The sequence below is a fragment of the Sarcophilus harrisii genome, chromosome 3, assembly GCF_902635505.1.
Source record: "Sarcophilus harrisii chromosome 3, mSarHar1.11, whole genome shotgun sequence".
NCBI classification, from domain to species: domain Eukaryota; kingdom Metazoa; phylum Chordata; class Mammalia; order Dasyuromorphia; family Dasyuridae; genus Sarcophilus; species Sarcophilus harrisii.
The window spans coordinates 413,022,958-413,046,027 of NC_045428.1; the positions used below are offsets into that span (position 1 = coordinate 413,022,958).

Genomic DNA, 23,070 nt, shown 5'->3' on the forward strand with positions numbered 1-23,070 from the left:
CCAAAGCTAGAAGACCTAGGACCACTGACCCATTAGAACAGAAGCCCTAAGGTCAGGGGATCCCAAAATCATATTACATCAATATTCTGAGATGAAATCTTGATTTGTACATGAATTGGATTAAGTAAGGTAAAATTTCACAAAGCTGTAAGCCTCACTCTTTCTTCTAGTGTCAACAAAGAGTCATCTGGCCAGACAAAAATCAAGACAACTGTCTTTGCCTCAGTATGCAGTGGACACCTTAGCATGACCTTGGTGTGTTTGATGTCTGACTAAGCTCTAGCTTCTCCTCAGTACCTGCTTGAGCTGTTTTCTTTGACATATGCCTATTGGGGGGTGGAAAGTTTGCCTTCTCATGCTTGAGATAAACACCCCCAACTCACCAACAGTTTGAGATCCCTGGGTCACTCTCAAATTTTTAGCCCATATGTCTAGATAGTTTGCAGGGTATGACTAGTAAACATGATACAACTTCTTGGAACCACAGGAGAGAGTTGAGGGCCCTGATAAGAGCTCACAACAAAGGTGCCAATCCTCCTTGAGCATTATTAGTATAATTATAAATAACTAGGATCCTAGACAAGTCCTATTACATTCTCCTCTCTCCCTCCCCTGTGTTTTAAAAAATTCCCTATGTTTTGTAAATTAGGGGAACATTTAAATGAAAATAACTTGGAAGTTTCACTTCACTTAGAAAATTAGAATAACACATGTTTTGCCACAGTTCTCTTTTATTATCCTGACTGTTTCCCTCATTATCCTGACTCAGTTTCCCTAAATTGTCCTGCCTCGGTTTCCCTAATTGTTCTGCCTCAGTTTATAATTGTTCTGCTCAATCCTGCAAAACCACCCCTCCCTCTTAATCATCAGAATAGTTGAAAAGAATAAAAGATCTTATATTTTAGAATATCAATTCCTCTCCCCATCCCAAGCTATCAGAATATCAGGTACCTTCTTATCAAGATTCCTCTCCCCATCTCCAGGGTGCCTCCCCCCTTTATGTCATCTCCAGTGCCTTCCTCTCACCCTATCAGAGTCCCATTCCCACTTTTAGCACCCTGACTTCGCCCCCACCTCAGTCTACCCCCTGTATCTGAGCCACATATACATATTTGTCATTGAGAACTCACATCATTTGTTGGATTCTTTGGTCAGCCCTGGGACCGAACTATGGATCCATTTGGTCGCACTGAATCTCTCCCTTTCAAACAAAATATTAAATACTCTTTAATCTCTATCTTGCTTCACTTTCTCCGGCATTACATTTTGGAGGCTCCCCACTGAGATATTAGAAAATGAGAGCAGGATTAGAGAATAGAAACATTCAGATCTCCCTCCCCTTGGGCCTCCGGGTGGCTGGAGATCTGAGTTCTTGCCCTGGAGAGACTGGCTCTCGGGATTTTTTTCCAGAGTCTCCTGGAAAGAGAGCATTTCAGCCACAACCATGCCTAAAGCCCGATGGTGGACCCCTTCATTTCGACCATGGGAGAGTAAGTCTGGATGTCTTATCTGTTTACTTGTTCTGTCTGTCTGTGCTAGCATCTGGGTTCTCAGAATAATGCAATGCTGACAGGCATCAAATTCTGAGAAGGATATCATTCAGGACGCGGGATAATGCCCTCTGGTTTTGTGTCTCCTAAGACACATCTGGTCTGATCTGATTCTGAGCACTGATTTGGGCACTCTCTGGTTATGTGTGTTAAATATTGTAACTGCCTCTCTGGCTATGTGTTAAATGGTTGTAACAGCACAGTCTATGTATGTTCTGTGTTCTGTGTGACTTGTCTGTCTGTTCCATTGATTAAGAGCTCTGCTAAAGTTTTAAAAACAATGATTAAGAAATTTGGGAATTGGTTATTTCAATGTTGCAACTATACTTAGTATAAATATTTACTTGTGATTTTAAACTTTTAACTGGTTGCACTAATTTGTAAATATTTTTAAAACTGGCTGATGGTTTTCTCCTTTGGAACAGATTTTCAAACCCTACTAAAGGGCAATAAAACCTTATCATGAAACTCAGGCAGGGGAAAACATTTGATTAGAAATTTTAGGATGATTTTGAAATTGAGGGAAATAATTTTACTGTTACCTATGCAGGCTAGATTTAGTTATCTTTGAGTATAAGATCTTAAAAACTTGTTAAAGTGAAGTTCTGTTAACTTGACTAAAAAGGGTCATGTGACTCTAATTAGGTAAAGTATGTGGCAAAAAGGGTCTGACTTTTCTGAAGGCTCCAACTCTGACCAAAGTTGGAGCTTAGGAAAAGTTCATTGGGAATAATGGCCATGTGGGGCCAGAGGGAGAGAAAGGAACTAGGCTGTTTAGTGAAATTCATTATTTGAAATATGATAGCAAAAGAAGTTTTATATTATTGGGAATTTAAAGCTGTATTTAGTTTGGTTCAGAGTTTATTACCTCTATTATAACATTGTAAGTTATGCTTTAAATCCAGCTCTTCCAGACATGTGGGTTTTATGGAATCATTTAGCTATCCGCTGTATTATGAATTTTAAGTTGGATAGGATAGGGAGAAACAGGCTCGCCTTCCCTCCCCACTGCCTCTTTGGAGGTGGACTAGGGAGGAGGGCAGCCACGTGGAATTCTCCCCCCCCCCCCCCCCCCCCCCCCCCCCCCCCCCCCCCCCCCCCCCCCCCCCCCCCCCCCCCCCCCCCACCTTTTCTGCAGAGGCTTGGCTTAAATTATTTCAATAGATAGGCCCGTTTTTAAGTTAATTGACTGACTATTTGTTTCTTTTGATACATAATGGTTTCCTTAGTTGAGGAATATGGTCATAAACGTGATCTATAATTTGGTAGGGCTATTTCTAAAAGTTTAGTTGATATTTTTAAGAATCTTTCAGATTCTTTTAAGTGGAATTGAGTATTCTGTATAAGTTTAATTGATTACATCCTGGGGTTATGCCCATCATTTAAAGGGCTTCTGAAAATAATAGTTTTTCTTTGTCCTTTTGAAAATGTTTCTGTTAAATATGAAAGATAACTTGTGAACTTATTGAAACAAATTTCTTACTGTTATCAATATGAGGTTATGGTATTTCTAAAAGTTTAATATTTTTGAGAATCTCTTGGATTCTTTTATGTGGTATTAGGATATTCTGTATAGGATATTCTATCTAAGTTTTAATTGATTGTATTGGGTCAGCCTGAAGTCATTTAAAGAGCCTCTGAAAATAATAAGTTTTTTTTTTCTTTTTTGTCCTTTTGAAAATGTTTCTGTTATGGACAATATACAATTTGGAATATTTATCTATATATGGGGTATTTTAAAGCAAAATGATTTGTATGTATAATGCTCACTTATGTAGCTATGAAAGAAGTACACTTACTGAGAAATTCTTACTGTTATAAATATAAGGTTATGGTAAATAGCTATTCAGGATTTATCTGAAACTTTAGTTAATGGGATTTGTTATTGGAAGTAAAATTTCTTGGGCTTATAGTTAATGCTATTTAGGAGTTTTAAGGTTCCATCCTCTGATAGTGGGACAATTAACTGTAGTAAAAATAAATAAAAGCTATTTTATCCTGTTTTGCTGAAAGTTAAGTTTTAACTGCTTATGTTATGCTTGTGTCCCTGCATTTTTTCCTTCTGTGACTGATTTCTATGATCAGAGAAATGGTCAATAGAAATTGTTAATGCAATTCAATTATGTCATATCTTGCTATTACCAATCTGGTTATATGTCATACCTTGCTGTTTCCAACTTGGTTAAAGGTAATCCTTATATCCTAAATACTTGGCAAATAAGTATTTAGTCTGATCATCTATCTGTTACTGGATATTGTGTCTAGATATTAAAATTTTTTAAAGTTTCTAACTAATAAAAGAATCAATTTATCCTAAATACTTGGCAAATAAGTATTTAGTCTGATCATCAATCTGTTACTGGATATTGTGTCTGGATATTCAAATTTTGTAAGGTTTCTAACTAATGAAAGAACAAAAACCTAACTGCCATTTTATCTATTGGAACTATAGCTGACAGCCGTTTAGTTTACTTGTACTGTGAAGGAAACCTATTAAGCTGCTGGCCAATTCATACTGGTCTCTTCATATTTTGTATCAGTCTATTCTAAGCTTTATTTGTTAGATTTGTGTTTTGTTGTTGTTGTTGTTCTAGATTTTGGTCAAATCACAGGTATTGACTTGTTTCTGGGACCTAGATCAGCTTTGATTATTAGCACACGAGGCCATATCACATGCATCCTCTGCAAGGACTGAGAGTCTCCTGCCAGTGCCCAGCCTGAAGCAGTTTTAAATGTGGCTTCATTCCTTCCCCTGATAGACTGATATGGGAAATTTAGGAACCCTGATTGGGTCATCTATTACTGTGTGTTTAAAATTTGGGATGGATTTGTTAAAACTCTGTAACTAAAATAGTCAACTATAGCAATCTAGTGTTTGACAAACCCAAAGATCCTAACTTTTGGGATAAGAATTCATTATTTGACAAAAACTGCTGGGATAACTGGAAATTAGTATGGCAGAAATTAGGCATGGACCCACACTTAACACTATATACCAAGGTAAGATCAAAATGGGTCCATGATTTAGGCATAAAGAATGAGATTATAAATAAATTAGAGGAACATAGGATAGTTTACCTCTCAGACTTGTGGAAGAGGAAGAAATTTGTGACCAAAGATGAACTAGAGACCATTATTGATCACAAAATAGAAAATTTTGATTATATCAAATTAAAAAGCCTTTGTACAAACAAAATTAATGCAAACAAGATTAGAAGGGAAGCAACAAACTGGGAAAACATTTTTACAGTCAAAGGTTCTGATAAAGGCCTCATTTCCAAAATATATAGAGAATTGACTTTAATTTATTAGAAATCAAGCCATTCTCCAATTGATAAATGGTCAAAGGATATGAACAGATAATTCTCAGATAAAAAAAATTGAAACTATTTCTAGCCATATGAAAAGATGCTGCAAGTCATTATTAATCAGAGAAATGCAAATTAAGACAACTCTGAGATACCACTGCACACCTGTAAGATTGGCTAGAATGACAGGGAAAGATAATGCGGAATGTTGGAAGGGATGTGGGAAAAGTGGGACACTGATGAATTGTTGGTGAAGTTGTGAACGGATCCAGCCATTCTGGAGAGGAATTTGGAATTTTGCTCAAAAAGTTATCAAACTGTGCATACCCTTTGACCCAGCAGTGCTACTACTGGGCTTATATCTAAAGAGATATTAAAGAAGGGAAAGGGACCTGTATGTGCCAAAATATTTGTGGCAGCCGTTTTCATGGTGGCTAGAAACTGGAAAATGAATGGATGCCCATCAATTGGAGAATGGTTGGGTAAATTGTGATATATGAATGTTGTGGAATATTATTGTTCTATAAGAAATGACCAGCAAAATGAATACAGAGAGGCTTGGAAAGACTTACATGAACTGATGCTAAGTGAAATGAGCAGAACCAGGAGATCGTTATATACTTCCAACAACAATACTGTATGAGGATGTATTCTGATGGAAGTGGATTTCTTCAACAAAGAGAAGATCCAATTCAGTTCCAAATGATCAATGATGGACAGAATCAGCTACACCCAGAGAAAGAACACTGGAAAATGAATGTGGACTACTTGCATTTTTGTTTTTCTTCTCAGGTTATTTATACCTTCTGAATCCAATTCTCCCTGAGCAACAAGAGAACTGTGGTTCTGCACATATATATTGTATATTGTATCTAGGATATACTTTAACATGTTTAACATGTATAAGACTGCCTGCCATCTGGGGAAGGGGGTGGAGGGAGGGAAGGGAAAAGTTGGAACAGAAGTGAGTGCAAGGGACAATGTTGTAAAAATTACCCTGGCATATGTACTGTCAATAAAAATAAAAAAATAAAAATAAAAAAACTATAATTAAAAAAAAAAAACTTCTAATCCAGCCACAACTTGTTGTGCCACAACAAGTTCACTTTTATTGTCCTGACTGAGTTTCCCTAACTATTTTAGCTTGGTTTCCCTAAATTGTTCTGCCTTAGTTTCCCTGAATTGTTCTGCCTCAATTCCTAATTGTTCTGCTCAATCCTGCAACACCATCCCTCCCTCCTAATTTTCATGATCCAGATAAGGAGAAAGACCTTCTATCTTAGACATCATGACCCCAGCCGTTCCCTACTTATCAGAATGTCTGATGCCTCCACCCACCCTGTCAGAACCAGATTGATAGTTCCTTCCCGCTCTCAGTCTATCCCAGTCCCTTGGAGCCATGTGTGTATATATACTTCATGGCAAACACATATTAGCTGCTGGATTCTTGAAATTGGAAGTCCTTTAAACAGTCTTTTTCATGTTTTACTCCTTGATTAAATTTACTGGACTATGTTTTACTACTTATGCTTTAACTTTGAAATCCCTTATTCAGTTGGAATTGCCCTGGCAGACTCAGTTTTGGGGATTATTTTTTAGAAACAACCAGAAATCGGATACCTGTCTTGGGACTGGCAGTCTCTTTGACCTGTTTCTCCACTCCTGTTACCCCAGGTCCTTAATTAGTATTTCAGCGTACTTAAAAGGACCTTGTAGTTGATACTGGGCCTCTAAAAGTTTGGGGTTTGCCTACCTTGGTCTAACTGCGGAATCTGCTCAGAAATATGATGCTTTCTGCAGCCCTGTCTGTTCCTCTGGGCAGGGACAGGTGGAGCTACTCCAAGCCTCACCCTTCTCCCCTTCAGCGGGTTACCTCTCTGAATGGGCAGCACAACTGTCTTGAGCCCTGCTGCTTAGTAAGCAGAGACCAAGTCATGCACAAATGACCACAGACCTAACTCACAGTGAACTGTCCATATTCTCCCCAACTGCGGAGGACCTGACATGATTGAAATAAGGAACTTTAGGTATTGCTGATTAACTCCAGGGTTAAACAGGGAGAGACTTGAATCCCTTGCATTGTTCTAGCTTTATTTTGATTTTTATTTGGTCTATTTACTTCACATAGGGTTGTTCAAAATTAAGACCTAAGACCTTCTAGAGGAAGGTGATTCGAAGATTTGAATAGTTAGAAGAGAGAGAGTGTGGAATGTTGTGCCACAGTTCCCTTTTAATGTTCTCCAATTGTTCTATTTAGTTACTCTGCCTCAAGTTATAACCTTTCCCTCTTAATGTTTGATGAGATAAAAGTTTTATATGTTTAGACTATAATCATTCCTTCTTAATGTTTGACAGGATAAAGGTCTATCCATTTTAGACATCATTAGAATATCAGTAACCTCTCCAGTATCTCCCTCCATTGTGTCATCCTAGGTGCCTCCCCCCATAAGGTTATCCCCATTCAGGTACCTCCCCCATTATGTCATTGTTCTTGTTATCCTATAAAAAATCTTGCTGTCTAATACTCAGTGCTGGATTCTTTGAGACGATAGTCTCGTCCAGCCCTGGGACCAACCATGGATCCATTTGGTCCCAGTATATCTCTCCATTTAATAAACTATTAAATTGTTCTCTAATCTCTGTCTTGCTCAGTTTCTCTGGCATTACAACACTTTCTTGATCCTATTTGCCTCAGTTTTTTCAACTGCAAAATGACCTGGACAAGGAAATAGGAAGCTACTATAGTATCATTGCCAAGAAAACCTCAAATAGGGTCACAAAGAGCCAAATAGGACTAATAAAGGACTGACAACAATAATATATTGGAATCGGAAGGGGATTTAGCAGTGATATGTTTCAGCCTACTCCTGGAGCATGAATCCTTTCTACAGCATTCATGATATAGTATAATCCAATATTATCCACTTGATAACATCTGGTGATGGGAAACTCACTGCCCCAAGAGGCAACTTACTATATTTTTATGCAGTTCAACTTGTTAAGAAGCTCTTCCTTCATAACAAGCTAAAATCTCCATCCCATGAATTTATGTGCTAGTTCCCTTTGGACCCATGCAGAATAAGTCTTTCATATGACATATTTTCACATATTTTGTGAACAGTAATCAAGATCATGACTTTGATGAATCCTCTCTCCTTTTGGGTTAAAGTTTGCTTCATCTCATCTTTGTACAATATAGTACATTAATACTGGGGATCCCACACAATATACCAAAATGTATTCTAACCAGGGCATAGCACAACAGGAATGTCACTTTTCTCATTCTATAATTATGATAATACAGCCTAAGATTACATTAACTGTTTAAATTGCCATAGCACAATGTGGATTCATTCTGAGATTATAGTATGGTAAAGCCTCATGTCTTTCTTCACAATAATAATTTGTTAATTATGTCTCTTCCATCCTTTCTTTGTGCATGAAATTGATTGCTTTAATCCAAGTTTAGAACTTTATATTTTTCCATACTGAATTTCAAAGTTGTGTAACCTAGGTTTTTCAGACAATTCATTTTGCATGAGACTCTCAGAGAAAAATAGTAAGACCCAGCATGATTATTTCAGGGTAGAGCTGATATAAGAGCTTTAAGAAGGGAGAAGTATATTTCATCCTTTTCTATAGAGATATTCAAAGCACCAGATTCTCTACAGAACCAACAGAGAGGAGGAAAAAAAGACTGTTTTGTATTTATATAGAGGAAAATTAGGTCCCCAGCATGTCCCTGATTTCTAGCTTGCCTTCCCAGAGACAATCTAGCTTCTATCTAAAAAGCTCATCTACTTTTTTTTTGTATTTTCTGCTGTATTCTAATTCATAGAGCTTTAATTTATTTTTGCTATTTGCTTGGGTAAAATAGGTTTACTATACATTCACTATTTATGATGTTTTTTATATAATAAACTGTTGGATGAGAAGAAAGGAGTTAAGCCTACAAGTATAAGCTTAGAGTAACACTGTCCTTGACCTTAAGAGTGATTGAGAAAGATGCTTTCCATTCTGATTTTTGTCCATAGACCAGTGACATTTATGGTAGCCAATAGATATGATTCTACTCCTGAACCCCTCTCCAAAAGGAGAACAGGTTGACTAGCCTCGTGGCTCCTTCCCCTAGGCAGGGAGGGGTACAATGAATGGAGTTAGGAATTCTGAATTCCAATATAGTCTCAGATGCTTCCTAGTTGTGTGACCCTAGGAAAGTCACTTACCTTTTTTTTCTGCCTCAGTTTTCTCAACTGCAAAATGGGGACAATAACCGCTCCTCTCTCTCAGGGTTGTTATGTGGGTCAAGCAAATAATATTTATTTGGCACATAATAGACACTGAATAAATGCAACATCTCTTCCTTTCCCTTCCTACTCCTCTCAAAGTAGGAATCACATTTTCCCTTAGATAAAAGTGAGCAAGATTCCAAATATATATCCATGCTTTGTTTTGAATTACCTGTCTATTCATTTTGATAATCCATTTAGACAGATATAACTTATATGGGCAGCACATATCTTAAAGTTCAATTCAACTATAGAATCAATCAGCCAACATGCATATCTTTTTAATAAATTTGAATGTAGAACATGGATGAGTTATGAAATAGAGATGAAATCCAAGGGTCACTTGACTTTTTAACTTCTAAAAATCTATGCAAAATCATGGTTGCTGAATCTCCATTTTCAGAATCACTTAAAACCCCGGGGTAGTGAATAAAACTACTTGTTTATTCCACAAGTTAAAATTTAAAATATGGCCAGAGCAATGAGTTAGTCTGTATCTGAACTCCACAGAAGTTATATTTTACTGGTTAGAATTCTAGTTCTGCTTCTTACTATGTAATATTAGGCAAATCTTTGAGTTTCAGTTTCCTCATTTGTAAAATAATAAGATTAAATAATCTCTAATGTCCCTCCATTTCTAAATCCTATGAAGTTAAAAGTGCTGCCTGAGTTTTTGTAAGAGAAAAAAAGTAATATTAGAATCTTGATATTTAGATATTTCTAGTTATAGATCTGGATGAATAAAAGTCTTATGTATATAGAAAATGCTCCATAATTTATTCACATTATTAATCATTATTAGTGTTGAACAAGCTGAGGTGAGATCTTTCAAGACAATTGTGAAAATCAAGTAAGGCTTCATCTACTTCAGAGTTTGCGTAGGCCTGAAGGACTTTGAGAATTGATCCAAGGGCATATTTAAGTCCCTTTTCTGTTATCCTCCCATGACATCATGTTCTCCCTATTTCAGTCAAATATGTACTTATTGGTCAAGTTCAATTTCTTGGGTAGTTCCCACGTTTAGAATGTAAGATCTTCAATCAATGAGGATGAGGGTCAGTGGTGGGAGGAGGTATTTGGGCTAGGAATTAAAAGTGTTAACCCTGCCCCAGAAGGGGCTTCCTCCCTTCCATTGTCTGCTGGACGTGTGGGACACCCTTCTCATGAGAATGTATAATAAACTTTGCTTTGCTTCTAGAGATCTCTCCAGCTTTTTTATTAAATGGTGACCCCTCACCATTTCTGAACCACATGGTTTTAATTCTAATTCTTATGCTGGATTGGAGAAGTAGAGATTTGAGAGAGGCCAATTTAACAGTAGGTTATTGCAGTAGTCCAGATAATGAAGGCTTTCCATAGTTGTAGCAGTGTCAGTAGGGAAAGGGGCATATTTGAGAGATGTTTCTAAGTTAAAATCTACAGATCTTGTCAATACATTGGGTATGAGAGGTAAGAAATGATGAGAAACTAAGGATGGTATTACCCTCTCTACAGTAATAGGAAAGGTAAGAAGGAAGGAGAATTTCCTTGATGATTTCATTAAATCCTCTGGATTAATGGATTAATTATCCATGCTGATAATTCTCAAATCTACTTATCCTCAAATATAACAGTCTCTGTTGATAGCCAATATCACATCTATAGTTGTCTTTTAAATATCTCAAACTGGTTGTCCAGTAGACATTAATTCTAATTAATATTATTAGTACCAATTTTAATGTAAGTTATATACAAAATGGTCATTCTTTTTGTGAAATATGTTGATTTCTTTCAAATGTGAACAAACTAAGCTTTCAGTGAAAGTCACTTAGTCCTAAAAGTATTTATGAAATACCAAATTATGAATGACACAATCTGAAAAGAGACACTATTATAAACTTCTTAAAGAAAAGATCTTATGTGCTTTCTTACAATTAGAAAAGTGCCATGCTAGTTATAGAAATGCAATACTTACTTATTGGTTAATTAACTAATTTATTATATAAAGTATTATCTTCACCATATCCCTGAACTGAAGGAATTTTTATCCATTAGGAGGAACTAATTTTAAAATTAGAAATCTATTTGATTTTCATGAAGTACTTTCTAAAATTCTGGGTCAGTATCACAGCTGGAGTATAGTGTGAAATTAGTATGATTAAAGAGCTAGACAGAGATTTCTGCTTTTATATTGTTTATTCAAACTAAATTGCAACTGCATTTTTATCCTTTTGTTTAAAAATCTGGATCACCTATTATTCTAATAAGTGGGAAGAAGGGAAAAATTATATTTTATGCTATATCATTTTAATTTGCTCAATCAGACAAGACTGAACAACAAAATCACTTCAATGTGATTACTTTTTAAGAATGATGATTTAAACCCCACAAGGTGGCAGCAGAGAAAACTCCATGTATAATAAAGTTCATAGACATAGATAAGGAACTGAATTACTAAGGGTTGTGTGTTTCTGGCTGAAACCACAAATACAATTTTGGATTCTAGCCTGGATTTTCTTGGACACCGATATCTCCTCAAAGAAATCTGCTCTATTAGCAACACATTTAAAGTAGCCTTAGCTAACCCAACTTAGAGATACTGGGTGAGGAATCTTGGGTAGGCATGTACATAAATGCATAACAACTAGAAGGGACCTCAAATAACATGAAGCCCTGTACTTACATTTTGCATATGAGGAAATGGCAGTTTAGGAATGGTAAGTAATTTGCCCAGTCACATCGCTCATCAGCAGCAGAGCTGGGACTAGTCATGGGATCTCCAGCTTTTTGGTTCAGGGGATTCTCTATGATAACTGAACTCCAGTATATTGTTGATGGGCAGCTGGGAGGAACTAGATAGAGCATTCATTGGCCTCAGAATCAGGAAGACTCATTTTTCAGGAGTTCAAATCAAGTCTCAAGATACTTAATAGCTCTATGATCCTGGAAAAGTCACTTAATCTTATTTGCCTCAGTTCTTCATTTATAAAATAAGCCAGGGAAGGAAATGGAAAATCAGTATCTTTTCCAAGAAAAAATACAAATGAACAGCAAATATTGTCGATATAGTCTAATTGGTTATTGTCTTTTGTTCTCAAAGGGGACTAAAATGCCATCACTATGTTAAAATCAAATTATAATATGTCTGTCTACAGCTGATCAGACCAATATAAGCTTGGTATGCCCTACCACTGTAATGCCGGAGAAACTGAGGCATGATAGAGATTAGAGAGTTTTAAATATTTTATTTGATGATCAGCAGGATGAATACAGACAGGCTTGGAGAGACTTACATCAACTGATGCTAAGTGAAATGAGCAGAACCAGGAGATCATTATACACTTCAACAACAATACTATATGAGGATTAATTCTGGTGGAAATGGCTATCTTTGGCAATGAGAGGATCCAATTCAGTTCCAATAAAAGTTGGAACAGAAAGTTTTGCAAGGGTCAATGTTGAAAAATTAGCCATGCATATGTTCTGTCAATAAAAAGCTATAATAAAATAAATAAATATTTATTTGAAAAGGAGAGATTATGCTGGGGGCATGCTGCCCCCAGGGCTGATGTCCAAAGCACCCAGCAACCAATGTGAGTTCTCAATGACATATCTATCTATATATATAGATATATATATACTCATATGTCTCAGTTACAGGGGTATACTGAGGCAGGGACTATCAATCCAGTTCTGACAGGGTCGGGGGAGGCACTGGACATTTTGATAAATTGGGATAAAGAAGAACAATGACAACATTTCCAGTTTTTGCATACCTTATTCCCTAATACATATTCTTTAACATAATGAAACTGGCCTCCTGGCTGTTGTGCAAAAAAGGTATTATATCTCTTGGCTCCAGACATATTTGACTAAGCTGGCTTCCTCTAAGTTGCAAATAAAATCCTGTCTTCTACTGGAAGCCTTTTTCTAACCCCTCTTAAATCTCGAGCCTCCTTTAATTGTTTCCTGTTTTTCCTGTATCTGTATATAGCTTGTTTGAACATATTCATCTCCTTCTCACCTCCTTGTGAACTCCTTGAGGGCTTTTTGCCTCATTTTGTATCCCCAGATCTTATTACAATGTCTGTCTTAGAGCAAGTGCTTAATAAAGGTTTAGTATTTATTGTTTATTGGTTCATTCTCTCTGGCACTAGCTAAATGCACTATCTGCTATTATCTAGTCTCTCCAATGTCATCAGTAGGGTGGGGAATAGGAAGAAAACTAACTAATCTCCACATTTTCCCTCCTCTTTAAAGATCAAATCTAGGACAGCTAAGTAGGCACAATGGATGGCTGAAGTCAGGAAGACTCATCTTCTGAATTCAAATCTTGCCTCTCTGTGTTACTTATCTGTGTGACCCTGAACAAGTAATATAACACTGTTTGCTTAAGTTTCCTCATCTGTAAAATGGAGAAAAAAATGGTGAAACACTGAAGTATTTTTGCCAACAAAGCCCCAGAGGAATCACAAAGAGTTGGACATAACTGAATAACAACAAAGAAGATCGCATCCTTCTCAGGGTTTTACTACACCTCTTGAAATGGAATTCTCCAACCTATTTAAAATTGATTATTACACTGCTTCACTACTTGACTGATCAATTTCAAGCTGACTTTCCATTTTTATAGGTAGCCCAAGAGATGAGACTTGATCTTTTTGGCCATTTACAAAATCATTCCTATATGGAGTATTATTGCCTTTCATCTACCCCAAATCCTAAAATCCTTCCAGATTGATCTAGGACCTACTTATGTATAATATCTAATGTATATATTTGATAGAATAATTGATTCAACTTATATGTCTGGGCCTTCTGTAATCATATTAATTCGGGAGGATATAGAACTCATTTCTTATACAATCAACACTGTTATTAACACCTAATAGGCTGAACACAGATCAGCCTTTTTTTAAAATATAAAGTTTCACATCAAGTTTCACAGTCTTAGGTAGTCAATTCTACTTTGTTATGTCTAAAAATAATTATTCTTATTTTCTAAAAGAATAAGAATGAATAGTTTCTGATTCTAAAAAAAAAACTGGCATTTATATATACTCTCATTTTAGTCTCACAACTCTGTGAGAGACCTTATTATTCCCATTGTAGGAATGATAAAAAAAAAAAAAAAGGAGTTCAGAAAAATTAAATGACTTACTCAGTGTCACATAACTAGATATCAAAGATGGGATCTGACTACAAAATCTTCTTGACTACCGGTCCAGTTCTTTGTCCACGGTGCTGCTTCTATAGGAGTGGATGGGGTGTTTGAGAAGACCAGCACCTCTGGTATGAGGGCTTGTGAAGCCCTTTTCAATGCTGCTTATCCATCTGTGGTGTCCACCTGTCACCCAGCTCTTCCCAGTGGCTCCAAGAAACCATAACCTACACAGTGGCCACATTCCCTTCAAACTGTACAGCAGATGCTTAAACTAGGTTGAGGATAACTGACAGACCTCAAATCCAATGGGAGGTTGGGCATGGCAGCAGTATATATAACCCAGTCCCCAGTATATACCCCAACCATGTAAAGACTTTCTCTTGTAAGAATGCGTGGATGAGAACAATTTGTTGGCGTAATGATGAAGATGGCTGAAGCATGCATGGAGTTGCTAAAAGTTTGGTCAGACATCAAGGATGCCAAGGTTGTCCATGGCATTATGGGCCATCAGTATTCATCTTGACTTTTCTATTGCCAATGAATTTCAGTGACTGGAGAAGAGATATTAAAGCTAACAATTTTGTGTAATTTTGCCTTAATTAAATCTAATTCTCATACAAGTCAAAATATCATTGGTCCTCTTTTGAAAAAGAAGGAAGAACAACAACAATTATTGGGAAAAGAAATAATCCAAAAAATTACACAGCCCTTTTAGGTTTACAAAGAACTTTCTTTCCATTATCCCTGTGTGAAATATTACTACAAGATAAATAGTATTGTTACAGAAGAAGAAAATGAAAAACTGAGAGATCAAGTGATTGGTTTTTAATCACATATTCAGTAAGTATTGGGGTAGAATGGGAACCTAAGTTTATAGAGATCAGAACAAAGATTCTATCTAGTATCCTCCTTTTAAAATAAATTTGCTAGTGTTTGACAAACCCAAAGACCCCAGCTTTTGGGATAAGAACTCACAGTTTGACAAAAATTGCTGGGAAAATTGGAATCTAATATGGTAGAAACTAGGCATTGACGCACACTTAACACCATACACCAAGATAAGGTCAAAACGGATTCATGACCTAGGCATAAAGAATGAGATTATAAATAAATTAGAGGAACATAGGATAGTTTACCTCTCAGACCTGTGGAAGAGGAAGGAATTTATGACCAAAGAACTAGAGATCATTATTGATCACAAAATAGAAAATTTTGATTATATCAAATTGAAAAGTTTTTGTACAAACAAAACTAATGCAGACAAGATTAGAAGGAAAGCAATAAATTGGGAAAATATTTTTACAGTCAAAGGTTCTGATAAAGACCTCATTTCTAAAATATATAGAGAATTGACTCAAATTTATAAGAAATCAAGCCATTCTCCAATTGATAAATGGTCAAAGGATATGAACAGACAATTCTCAGATGAAGAAATTGAAACTATTTCTAGCCATATGAAAATATGCTCCAAGTCATTATTAATCAGAGAAATGCAAATTAAGACAACTCTGAGATACCACTACACACCTGTCAGATTGGCCAGAATGACAGGGAAAGATAATGCAGAATGCTGGAAGAAATATGGGAAAACTGGGATACTGATACATTGTTGGTGGAATTGTGAATACATCCAGCCATTCTGGAGAGCAATTTGGAACTATGCTCAAAAAACCATCAAACTATACATACCCTTTGATCCACCAGTGTTACTATTGGGCTTATACCCAAAGAGATTTTAAAGAAGGGAAAAAGACTTGTATGTGCAAGAATGTTTGTGGCACCTCTTGTTGTAGTGGCTAGAAGCTAGAAAATGAATGGATGCCCATCAATTGGAGAATGGCTGAATAAATTGTGGTATATGAATATTATGGAATATTCTTGTTCTGTAAGAAATGACCAACAGGATGATTTCAGAAAGGCCTGGAGAGACTTATATGAACTGATGCTGAGTCAAATGAGCAGGACCAGATCATTACGTACTTTAACTTTTTGATCACAGTTCCAAATTGCTCTTCAGAATGGCTGGATGTATTAACAGTTCCACCAACAATATATCAGTGTCCCTGTTTTCCCACATCCCCTCCAGTATTCCGCATTATCTTTCCCTGTCATTCTAGCCAATCTGACAGGTGTGTAGTGGTATCTCAGAGTTGTCTTAATTTGCATTTCTCTGATTAATAATGATTTGGAACATCTTTTCATATGGCTAGAAATAGTTTCAATTTTTTCATCTGAGAATTGTCTGTTCTTATCCTTTGACCATTTATCAATTGGAGAATGGCTTGATTTCTTATAAATTTGAGTCAATTCTCTATATATTTTAGAAATGAGGCCTTTATCAGAACCTTTGACTGTAAAAATGTTTTCCCAGTTTATTGCTTCCCTTCTAATCTTGTCTGCATTAGTTTTGTTTGTACAAAAACTTTTCAATTTGATATAATCAAATTTTTCTATTTTGTGATCAATAATGATCTCTAGTTCTTCTTTGGTCATAAATTCCTTCCTCTTCCACAGGTCTGAGAGGTAAACTATCCTATGTTCCTCTAATTTATTTATAATCTCATTCTTTATGCCTAGGTCATGAACCCGTTTTGATCTTATCTTGGTGTATGGTGTTAAGTGTGGGTCAATACCTAGTTTCTACCATGCTAGATTCCAATTTTCCCAGCAATTTGGAATTATGCCCAAAAAGTTATCAAACTGTGCATATCCTTTTACCTAGCAGTGCTACTACTGGGGTCGTACCCCAAAGAAATACTAAAGAAGGGAAAGGGGCCTGTATGTGCCAAAATGTTTATGGCAGCCCTTTCTGTAGTGGCTAGAAACTGGAAAATGAATGGATGCCCATCAACTGGGGAATGGCAGGGTTTATTATTTTCCCTGTTTCACAGATAAGGAAACTGAAGCAGATAAGAGGTCAAGTGATTTGCTCAGAACCACTGATCTAATAAATGTCTAAGGACAGATTTGAGCCCAAGCTTTCTGGACTACAGGTTCCAGTGCTATCTCCACTGAACCACCAAGCCACCTCTAAGTAATATATGTCCATTCAATATAATATGCCTCTCAATGTTTGTTAAGTATATTTGAAGGTTAAAAAAAAATTCTCTCACTAAAATTTGTTCTATATGCTTTGAAACGTTTGCCAAAGGGGAAATATAATACTTTTTTTTTTTAAATAATGCTTTCTTAATTGATATCAGACAATCATTCCTAGATAGGGTTCTCTAACTAATTTACTATATGATTAACTTGGACAAGTCACCTTTCTAGTATCAAAGTTTTCTTCTCTATAAAAATAAATAAGAAATAAAGAATTTAGATTAAAATATAACCTGGAAGTTCATTTCTAATTATAATAGTCTATCCAAAATGAGAGAGAATAGGTTTATGTTCTGAATGGTACTTTGGCAGTCTTGAAATATTTTTTAAAAATAAAATAAACAAGAGGAGGACTTGGTTGTTAAATATTAGAATTTATAGAGAATCAATTTGGAATTGTGAAGAAGGAGAGATGCACAGGATGAGAAGGCAAATGCAATCTTTGGGGAAAACCTTACCTATTTTGTATCCCTAACTTTTAGCATATTGCCTGATACATAGTAGATATTTAATAAATGCTAATTAACCAACTTTTATATGTAATTAAAAGTTTAATCCTTATTTTCTGACTATATCTTTTAGGTTTAATTGCACTTAACTAAAAATAAAAATCTTAAATAATAATACAAAAAAGTAATTTAATAAAAAATACTAATTTTTTAAAAGGACTATACAAAAACTTATAAAAGCAAATGAGAACCCATTTTATATATATATTTTTTTAATTCTCAGGAGAACCTAAAACATTCCTTTGTAATACACTTTAGTATTGAACAACTCTTCTTGTTGATTAAAGAACCCTCTTCATGTTGTTCTTCTGTGAAGTACAATTATAATCTGAATAAACTACATTGAGTAAGAAGGCAGAATCCAGAATACACGAACTAGAGATTCTTTTCTGGAATAGATCCAAATCCCATGTTAAGCCATTTCAGTAGACTGACTCAGCCATATAAAAAGAAAACCTACTTTTTTTCTTCAACAACAATGATTACTGAATAATAACTAGAGTCTTCCTTAAATACAGGCACTATGGTAACCAAACTGCCCAGAGGAAAAAAGGAGGGAAAAAATATGTTACCTAGCAACCAGAACCTTTAAGTGAGAGTTTTTTGGTTTTAGTTTTTGTTTTTCTCCTAAATTGCTAAAGAAAATTGCAAGCCTTTGGTAGGATTAGAAAATGTAATCAAAGTAGAGGAAGTAGAAAGGTAATAGACTGGGAAGAAAAATTTGGAGATGTTGAGGAGCAGAGGAGCAGGAAATTAGTGTAAAGGAAAAAAATACATGATTTTACTCAGTAACATTTATTAAGTACCTACTATATGTCATGCACTCTAAGTGCTTGGGATACAAAATGGGGTAAAAGAGAGAGAGAGTCCTTAACCTCCTTAACCTCAATGTATTGGGGAAGGCAAGAAGCAGCAAGTGTGTTTAGTCAGATCCAATTCTTCTTGATCCCATTTGAAGTTTTCTCATCAAAAATACCAGAGTAGCTTGCCTTTTCCTTCTTCAGTTCCTTTTACAGGTGAAGAAACTGAAACAAAAAAGGGTTATTGTTCAGTCGCACAGCTAGTAAGTGTCTCAGGTCCTGATTTCAGATTCAGCTCTTTAAACAAGTATGTACAAATGGCTATAAATGAGGGAAATAGAAAATAAGTAAAAGGAAGGCACTAGAATTAAGAGCGGTTGGGAAAGGTGATGAGGTCCTGAATGGTGGGTGAGGAAGGCAGAGAAAAAACAGAAAAATTGATCAAAGTTATTTCCTGGGGCAAGCAGGAAGAAGATTCTGATAATCCTTGATTCCACCCACTGAAGATAATCAGTCAGAAATCCAAGTTATGTCAAATACAGAGAGGCTAAATTCTCTCTGTAAAACAACGCGAAGCCCATGCTGTAGTTATTGCTCTCCTTTGGGTCAGTCCACCATGGCACTCAGTCTTGGGGTGTCTTTTCCCTTCCCCCACACCACATGATATTTCCCCTTATTCCACTAGGCTCCCCAACTCCACTTCTCCCTACAGCTAGCTAACTCTTTTATGGTGGTAAGTCCCTTTCAGGATTTAGCTTGCCAGCTAAGGGCATACCCCAACCTCAAGGGGTGCTCCCTTTCTACTGGGTAATTGGGAATTCCACTGAGGAATTTGTCTTTCATCCGCTCTCCCACTCTATTCCATATTTACCATTCCTGGTGTGTGGGGCGAGTGCTAGAAGCCCTTTCCCAAACTAACTAATCAGAGAAATCTTCAGGTACAAAGAGAAAGCATTTATTTAGTCCCTGCAGGAAGAAGCCCAGACACACCCAGGAGGCATCTCAGTTCCCAACATGTGCCCCCCAGCCTGACAAGCCGGAAGCAGAACGCTGGTTAAAGAGCAAAAGAGCCAAGCCTTTTCATTGGATAGACACCAATATTGTGGGCTTCCTGTGGGTCAGGGTACTTCCTGTCACGTCTTGTTACTGACTTAGGGTCTGACTTTTAGAGACCTCTCGGCCCTGATATCATGTGACTTCCTGCAACCTGGGGCCCAAGGCCTCATCTTCTGGCCTCTGGGAGAATAGGGATCATGAAACTTAGGCCTAGTTTCAGACTTTTAAAGAAAACTTCATCCAGTCAGTCCCATTCACTGGGACTGTTTGCTAGAGAGAATGGCTATTGTGAATTCTTCACATGACCAAACCCCCCCTTTTGATGCTTGCCATGATTTGGTCCCAAACCCCACATCATAGATCACATCAAAGACGTCTTGTTGAATAATTGATTTAGTTGAGACTTGAAGGAAGCCAGGAAAAGAGGAGAGAGAGCATTCTAAGCATGGAGAATAGCCAAAAAAATGTCCTGAACCCAGTAACACCATAAAAAGAAAAGAAATGTGGTAATATAGTTACCATGAAGAAAAAATAAACTTCAGAAATAAAGAACAAATTGGTCTCTTATCAAAAGGAGCAAAGAACATCGTTTTAGCTAGGTCACTGTCCAGTGATCATCTAAATGAAAATCCCCATGTTTTATGCAATAAACAAATAACTCTATACTTAAAGTCAGACTTGTTTAGAAGTTAAACCTGCTGAGTCAGACCTCTACTAAGAAAGAACTTTCTTTCAATGAAGATTTTGCACTATAAATAATTAATTGTCTCTGTGGGACAGTGACCCTTACCCAAATTAAAATCAGACATTCTCAAGGTAAAAAGGAAAAAAAAAAAAAAAAGATTTCTTACTATTTTATAAGAAAGGGCAACTTCCAATAGAAAAGTAGAGGAGTACAAATAACAAACTCTTTATTCATTAAGTACTTACATGCTAATTAAGGGGGATGGGGTGGGGAGAACAGAATTCAAGACAATGGAACACCTGCAGCTTTTAACTTGCTATTATTGTTAATTCAACTGGCCATTGCAAAGTCTTAAGTCACAATTAGGCATAATTCAAGGCCACATTCCCTTGAGAAGTCTTCACTCAGTTTATCCCATTCAGTCCCAACCATCTTGTCCTCAGCCTCCAATCCCTCTGGACTTGGTTTGTCCTTTTTTTCTCCTGGGGACCATCCTCGCCCTTCTCCAGGTTTTCTGACCAATAATGTCTAGTCCATTGTTGTTGGAATCTTTACAAATTGTTAAGTCATTAGAGTTGATAGAGACAATAATTATCTAATTTATCATGGTTCAGTATGATTAATCTGATCCTACCAGGAGATGTTATGGGTCAGAACTTGAAACAAGGTACTAAGTACAACTGATAGACAATAATGCTTGTGTTCACAGCTTTAGAGAGCTCTTATAAGCAAGAAGAATTTAAGTACTCATTGGAGTTCACACATTTGGGAGATTTCAGGGTTTAGTATGAGATATCTGAATTCACACCTCCCTTGAAGCTCTTAGGGCCAGAGAACACGCTGAGAGATATCCCACAATCCCACTCTCGGAGAAGAAGCATAAATAGAGCTTCAGTGAGCCACTAGAGAGTTTTTTACTTGGGAATATTCCTAGGGGTCGGAGATTCAGCACTCTGGGAGATTGACAGCCAGAAGCCCTCTCTCTGAGGCAAGAGAAATTCATTACATCTGGAGGCTAAAGAAAGCAGAGGCAAAGAACAAAGCTGCAAGAGCTCTTAGAACCAAAGAGAGAGAGCAAAGGTAGAAGCAAGGGACAAGCTGCAAGAGCTCTTGGAACCAAGCAGAGAGATAGGCCTCTGAGCTAACTGGGCTATATTGAAGGATACAATAAAAGATCTGAACTTTTATCAGCTGGCTGCAATTTTGGGTGATTATTTACTTGTAACTGAAACTAAAGCTGCCTCCAGAAAACCTCCCTGAGAAATCTTTTTCCCAGAGAGAACTCTTATATTTTAAAGAACAAAAACACCAACATATTGTTAATTCCTCCATCCTGTTACTAATCTAGTTAGCATCTTCAAAGACAGACACAACCATCTCTGAGATAATCTCAATGGGAATTTAGCTTTCCAGACTATCTTATTACCATAAATTAAAAAATTAAGCTTTCCCAGACTCTCTTGATGGCATATCTTTAGGCAGGTCTGGGACCTGGTCAGCCACCTGGCTCCTTGACTGTTACTCTTCAGTTTGCAACTTAGCAACGCCCAAAGCCACATTTCCCTTATAAAAGATCTGCTTAGTTGATAATTTTTCTGGTCAGTCTGTCAAAATGGCTTTCTCCTACCTCATAGAGGAACTTGTCTTTCATATGCCCACCCAATTTCATTTCACACTTACCATTCCCAGTGTCTACTGCATCCCCTCATTTTATCTGCAACCTATTCCCCCAAATGAATCTACCTTTTTGTGAATTCTTCACATGACCAAACCCCAACTTTCAGTACCTGCCATCATTTGGTGACAAACACCACACCATAGATGACATCAATTAGGACCAGGTCAAGAAATGGGACATGGACCAATTTTCTGATGTCTTTGGCAATTTCCTTCACTACTCTCTATTACCATCAATTTTCACATATTTAATTTCCTACAAACTAACTTCTTAAGTCAACAAGTACCCTAATACCAATCTATGCTGGAATACTGCTTCTCTAGTCTATGTGGCCTGGTCTGCTAATAGATCCAGTGCCTTTGTCATCTAGTTAGTAATTATTTCCACCACAGCCTGTAGTCTAATAAGCTTATTCAGCAAACAAATTGTGGTTCTTTACCCCCAACTTCCATCTGGGGCCATCTATTACCCCAACCATTTGTGTCTCCACTAATTAGAGTATTTAATTTCACAAATAAGGATGCCTATCAGGAAAGTCAGCAATAACAGAAATGCTAAAAGAAACACATATGCATCTAGCAACAGTTAGATGACTAGGCCAAATGCTCATTTACCTATTTATTTAGGATATAATGATCACATATTTTCAGATAAGGAACTGCCAGATCTTACATAATTGAATTGTGCTCATAGCTTCTACTGAACACTGGCCCTGAATATAGAAACTTGCTATAAGAGGAAAAAGCAGGGACATGATTACAATAGCATCAAAACTGGACTTTTAAGCCTCAATCTGAGAGCACATACATGACAGGATAAATCATCCTTAGCTTATTGCATGCAATAACAATTCTACCTCATAGTCAAACTCAGGAATAATTAGGTGGGTTCTTATTCAAAAGAACACCACTGGGAAACTGAGTCAGAAGGATTCCATCTTAAGCAGATGC

At 36.7% G+C, this 23,070-nt stretch overlaps 1 pseudogene; it reads left to right on the top strand.

Moving 5' to 3' along the window:
• Positions 1–1,295: 1,295 nt before the first annotated feature.
• Positions 1,296–23,070, top strand: part of LOC105749850 — a 47,337-nt pseudogene continuing 25,562 nt past the window's right edge.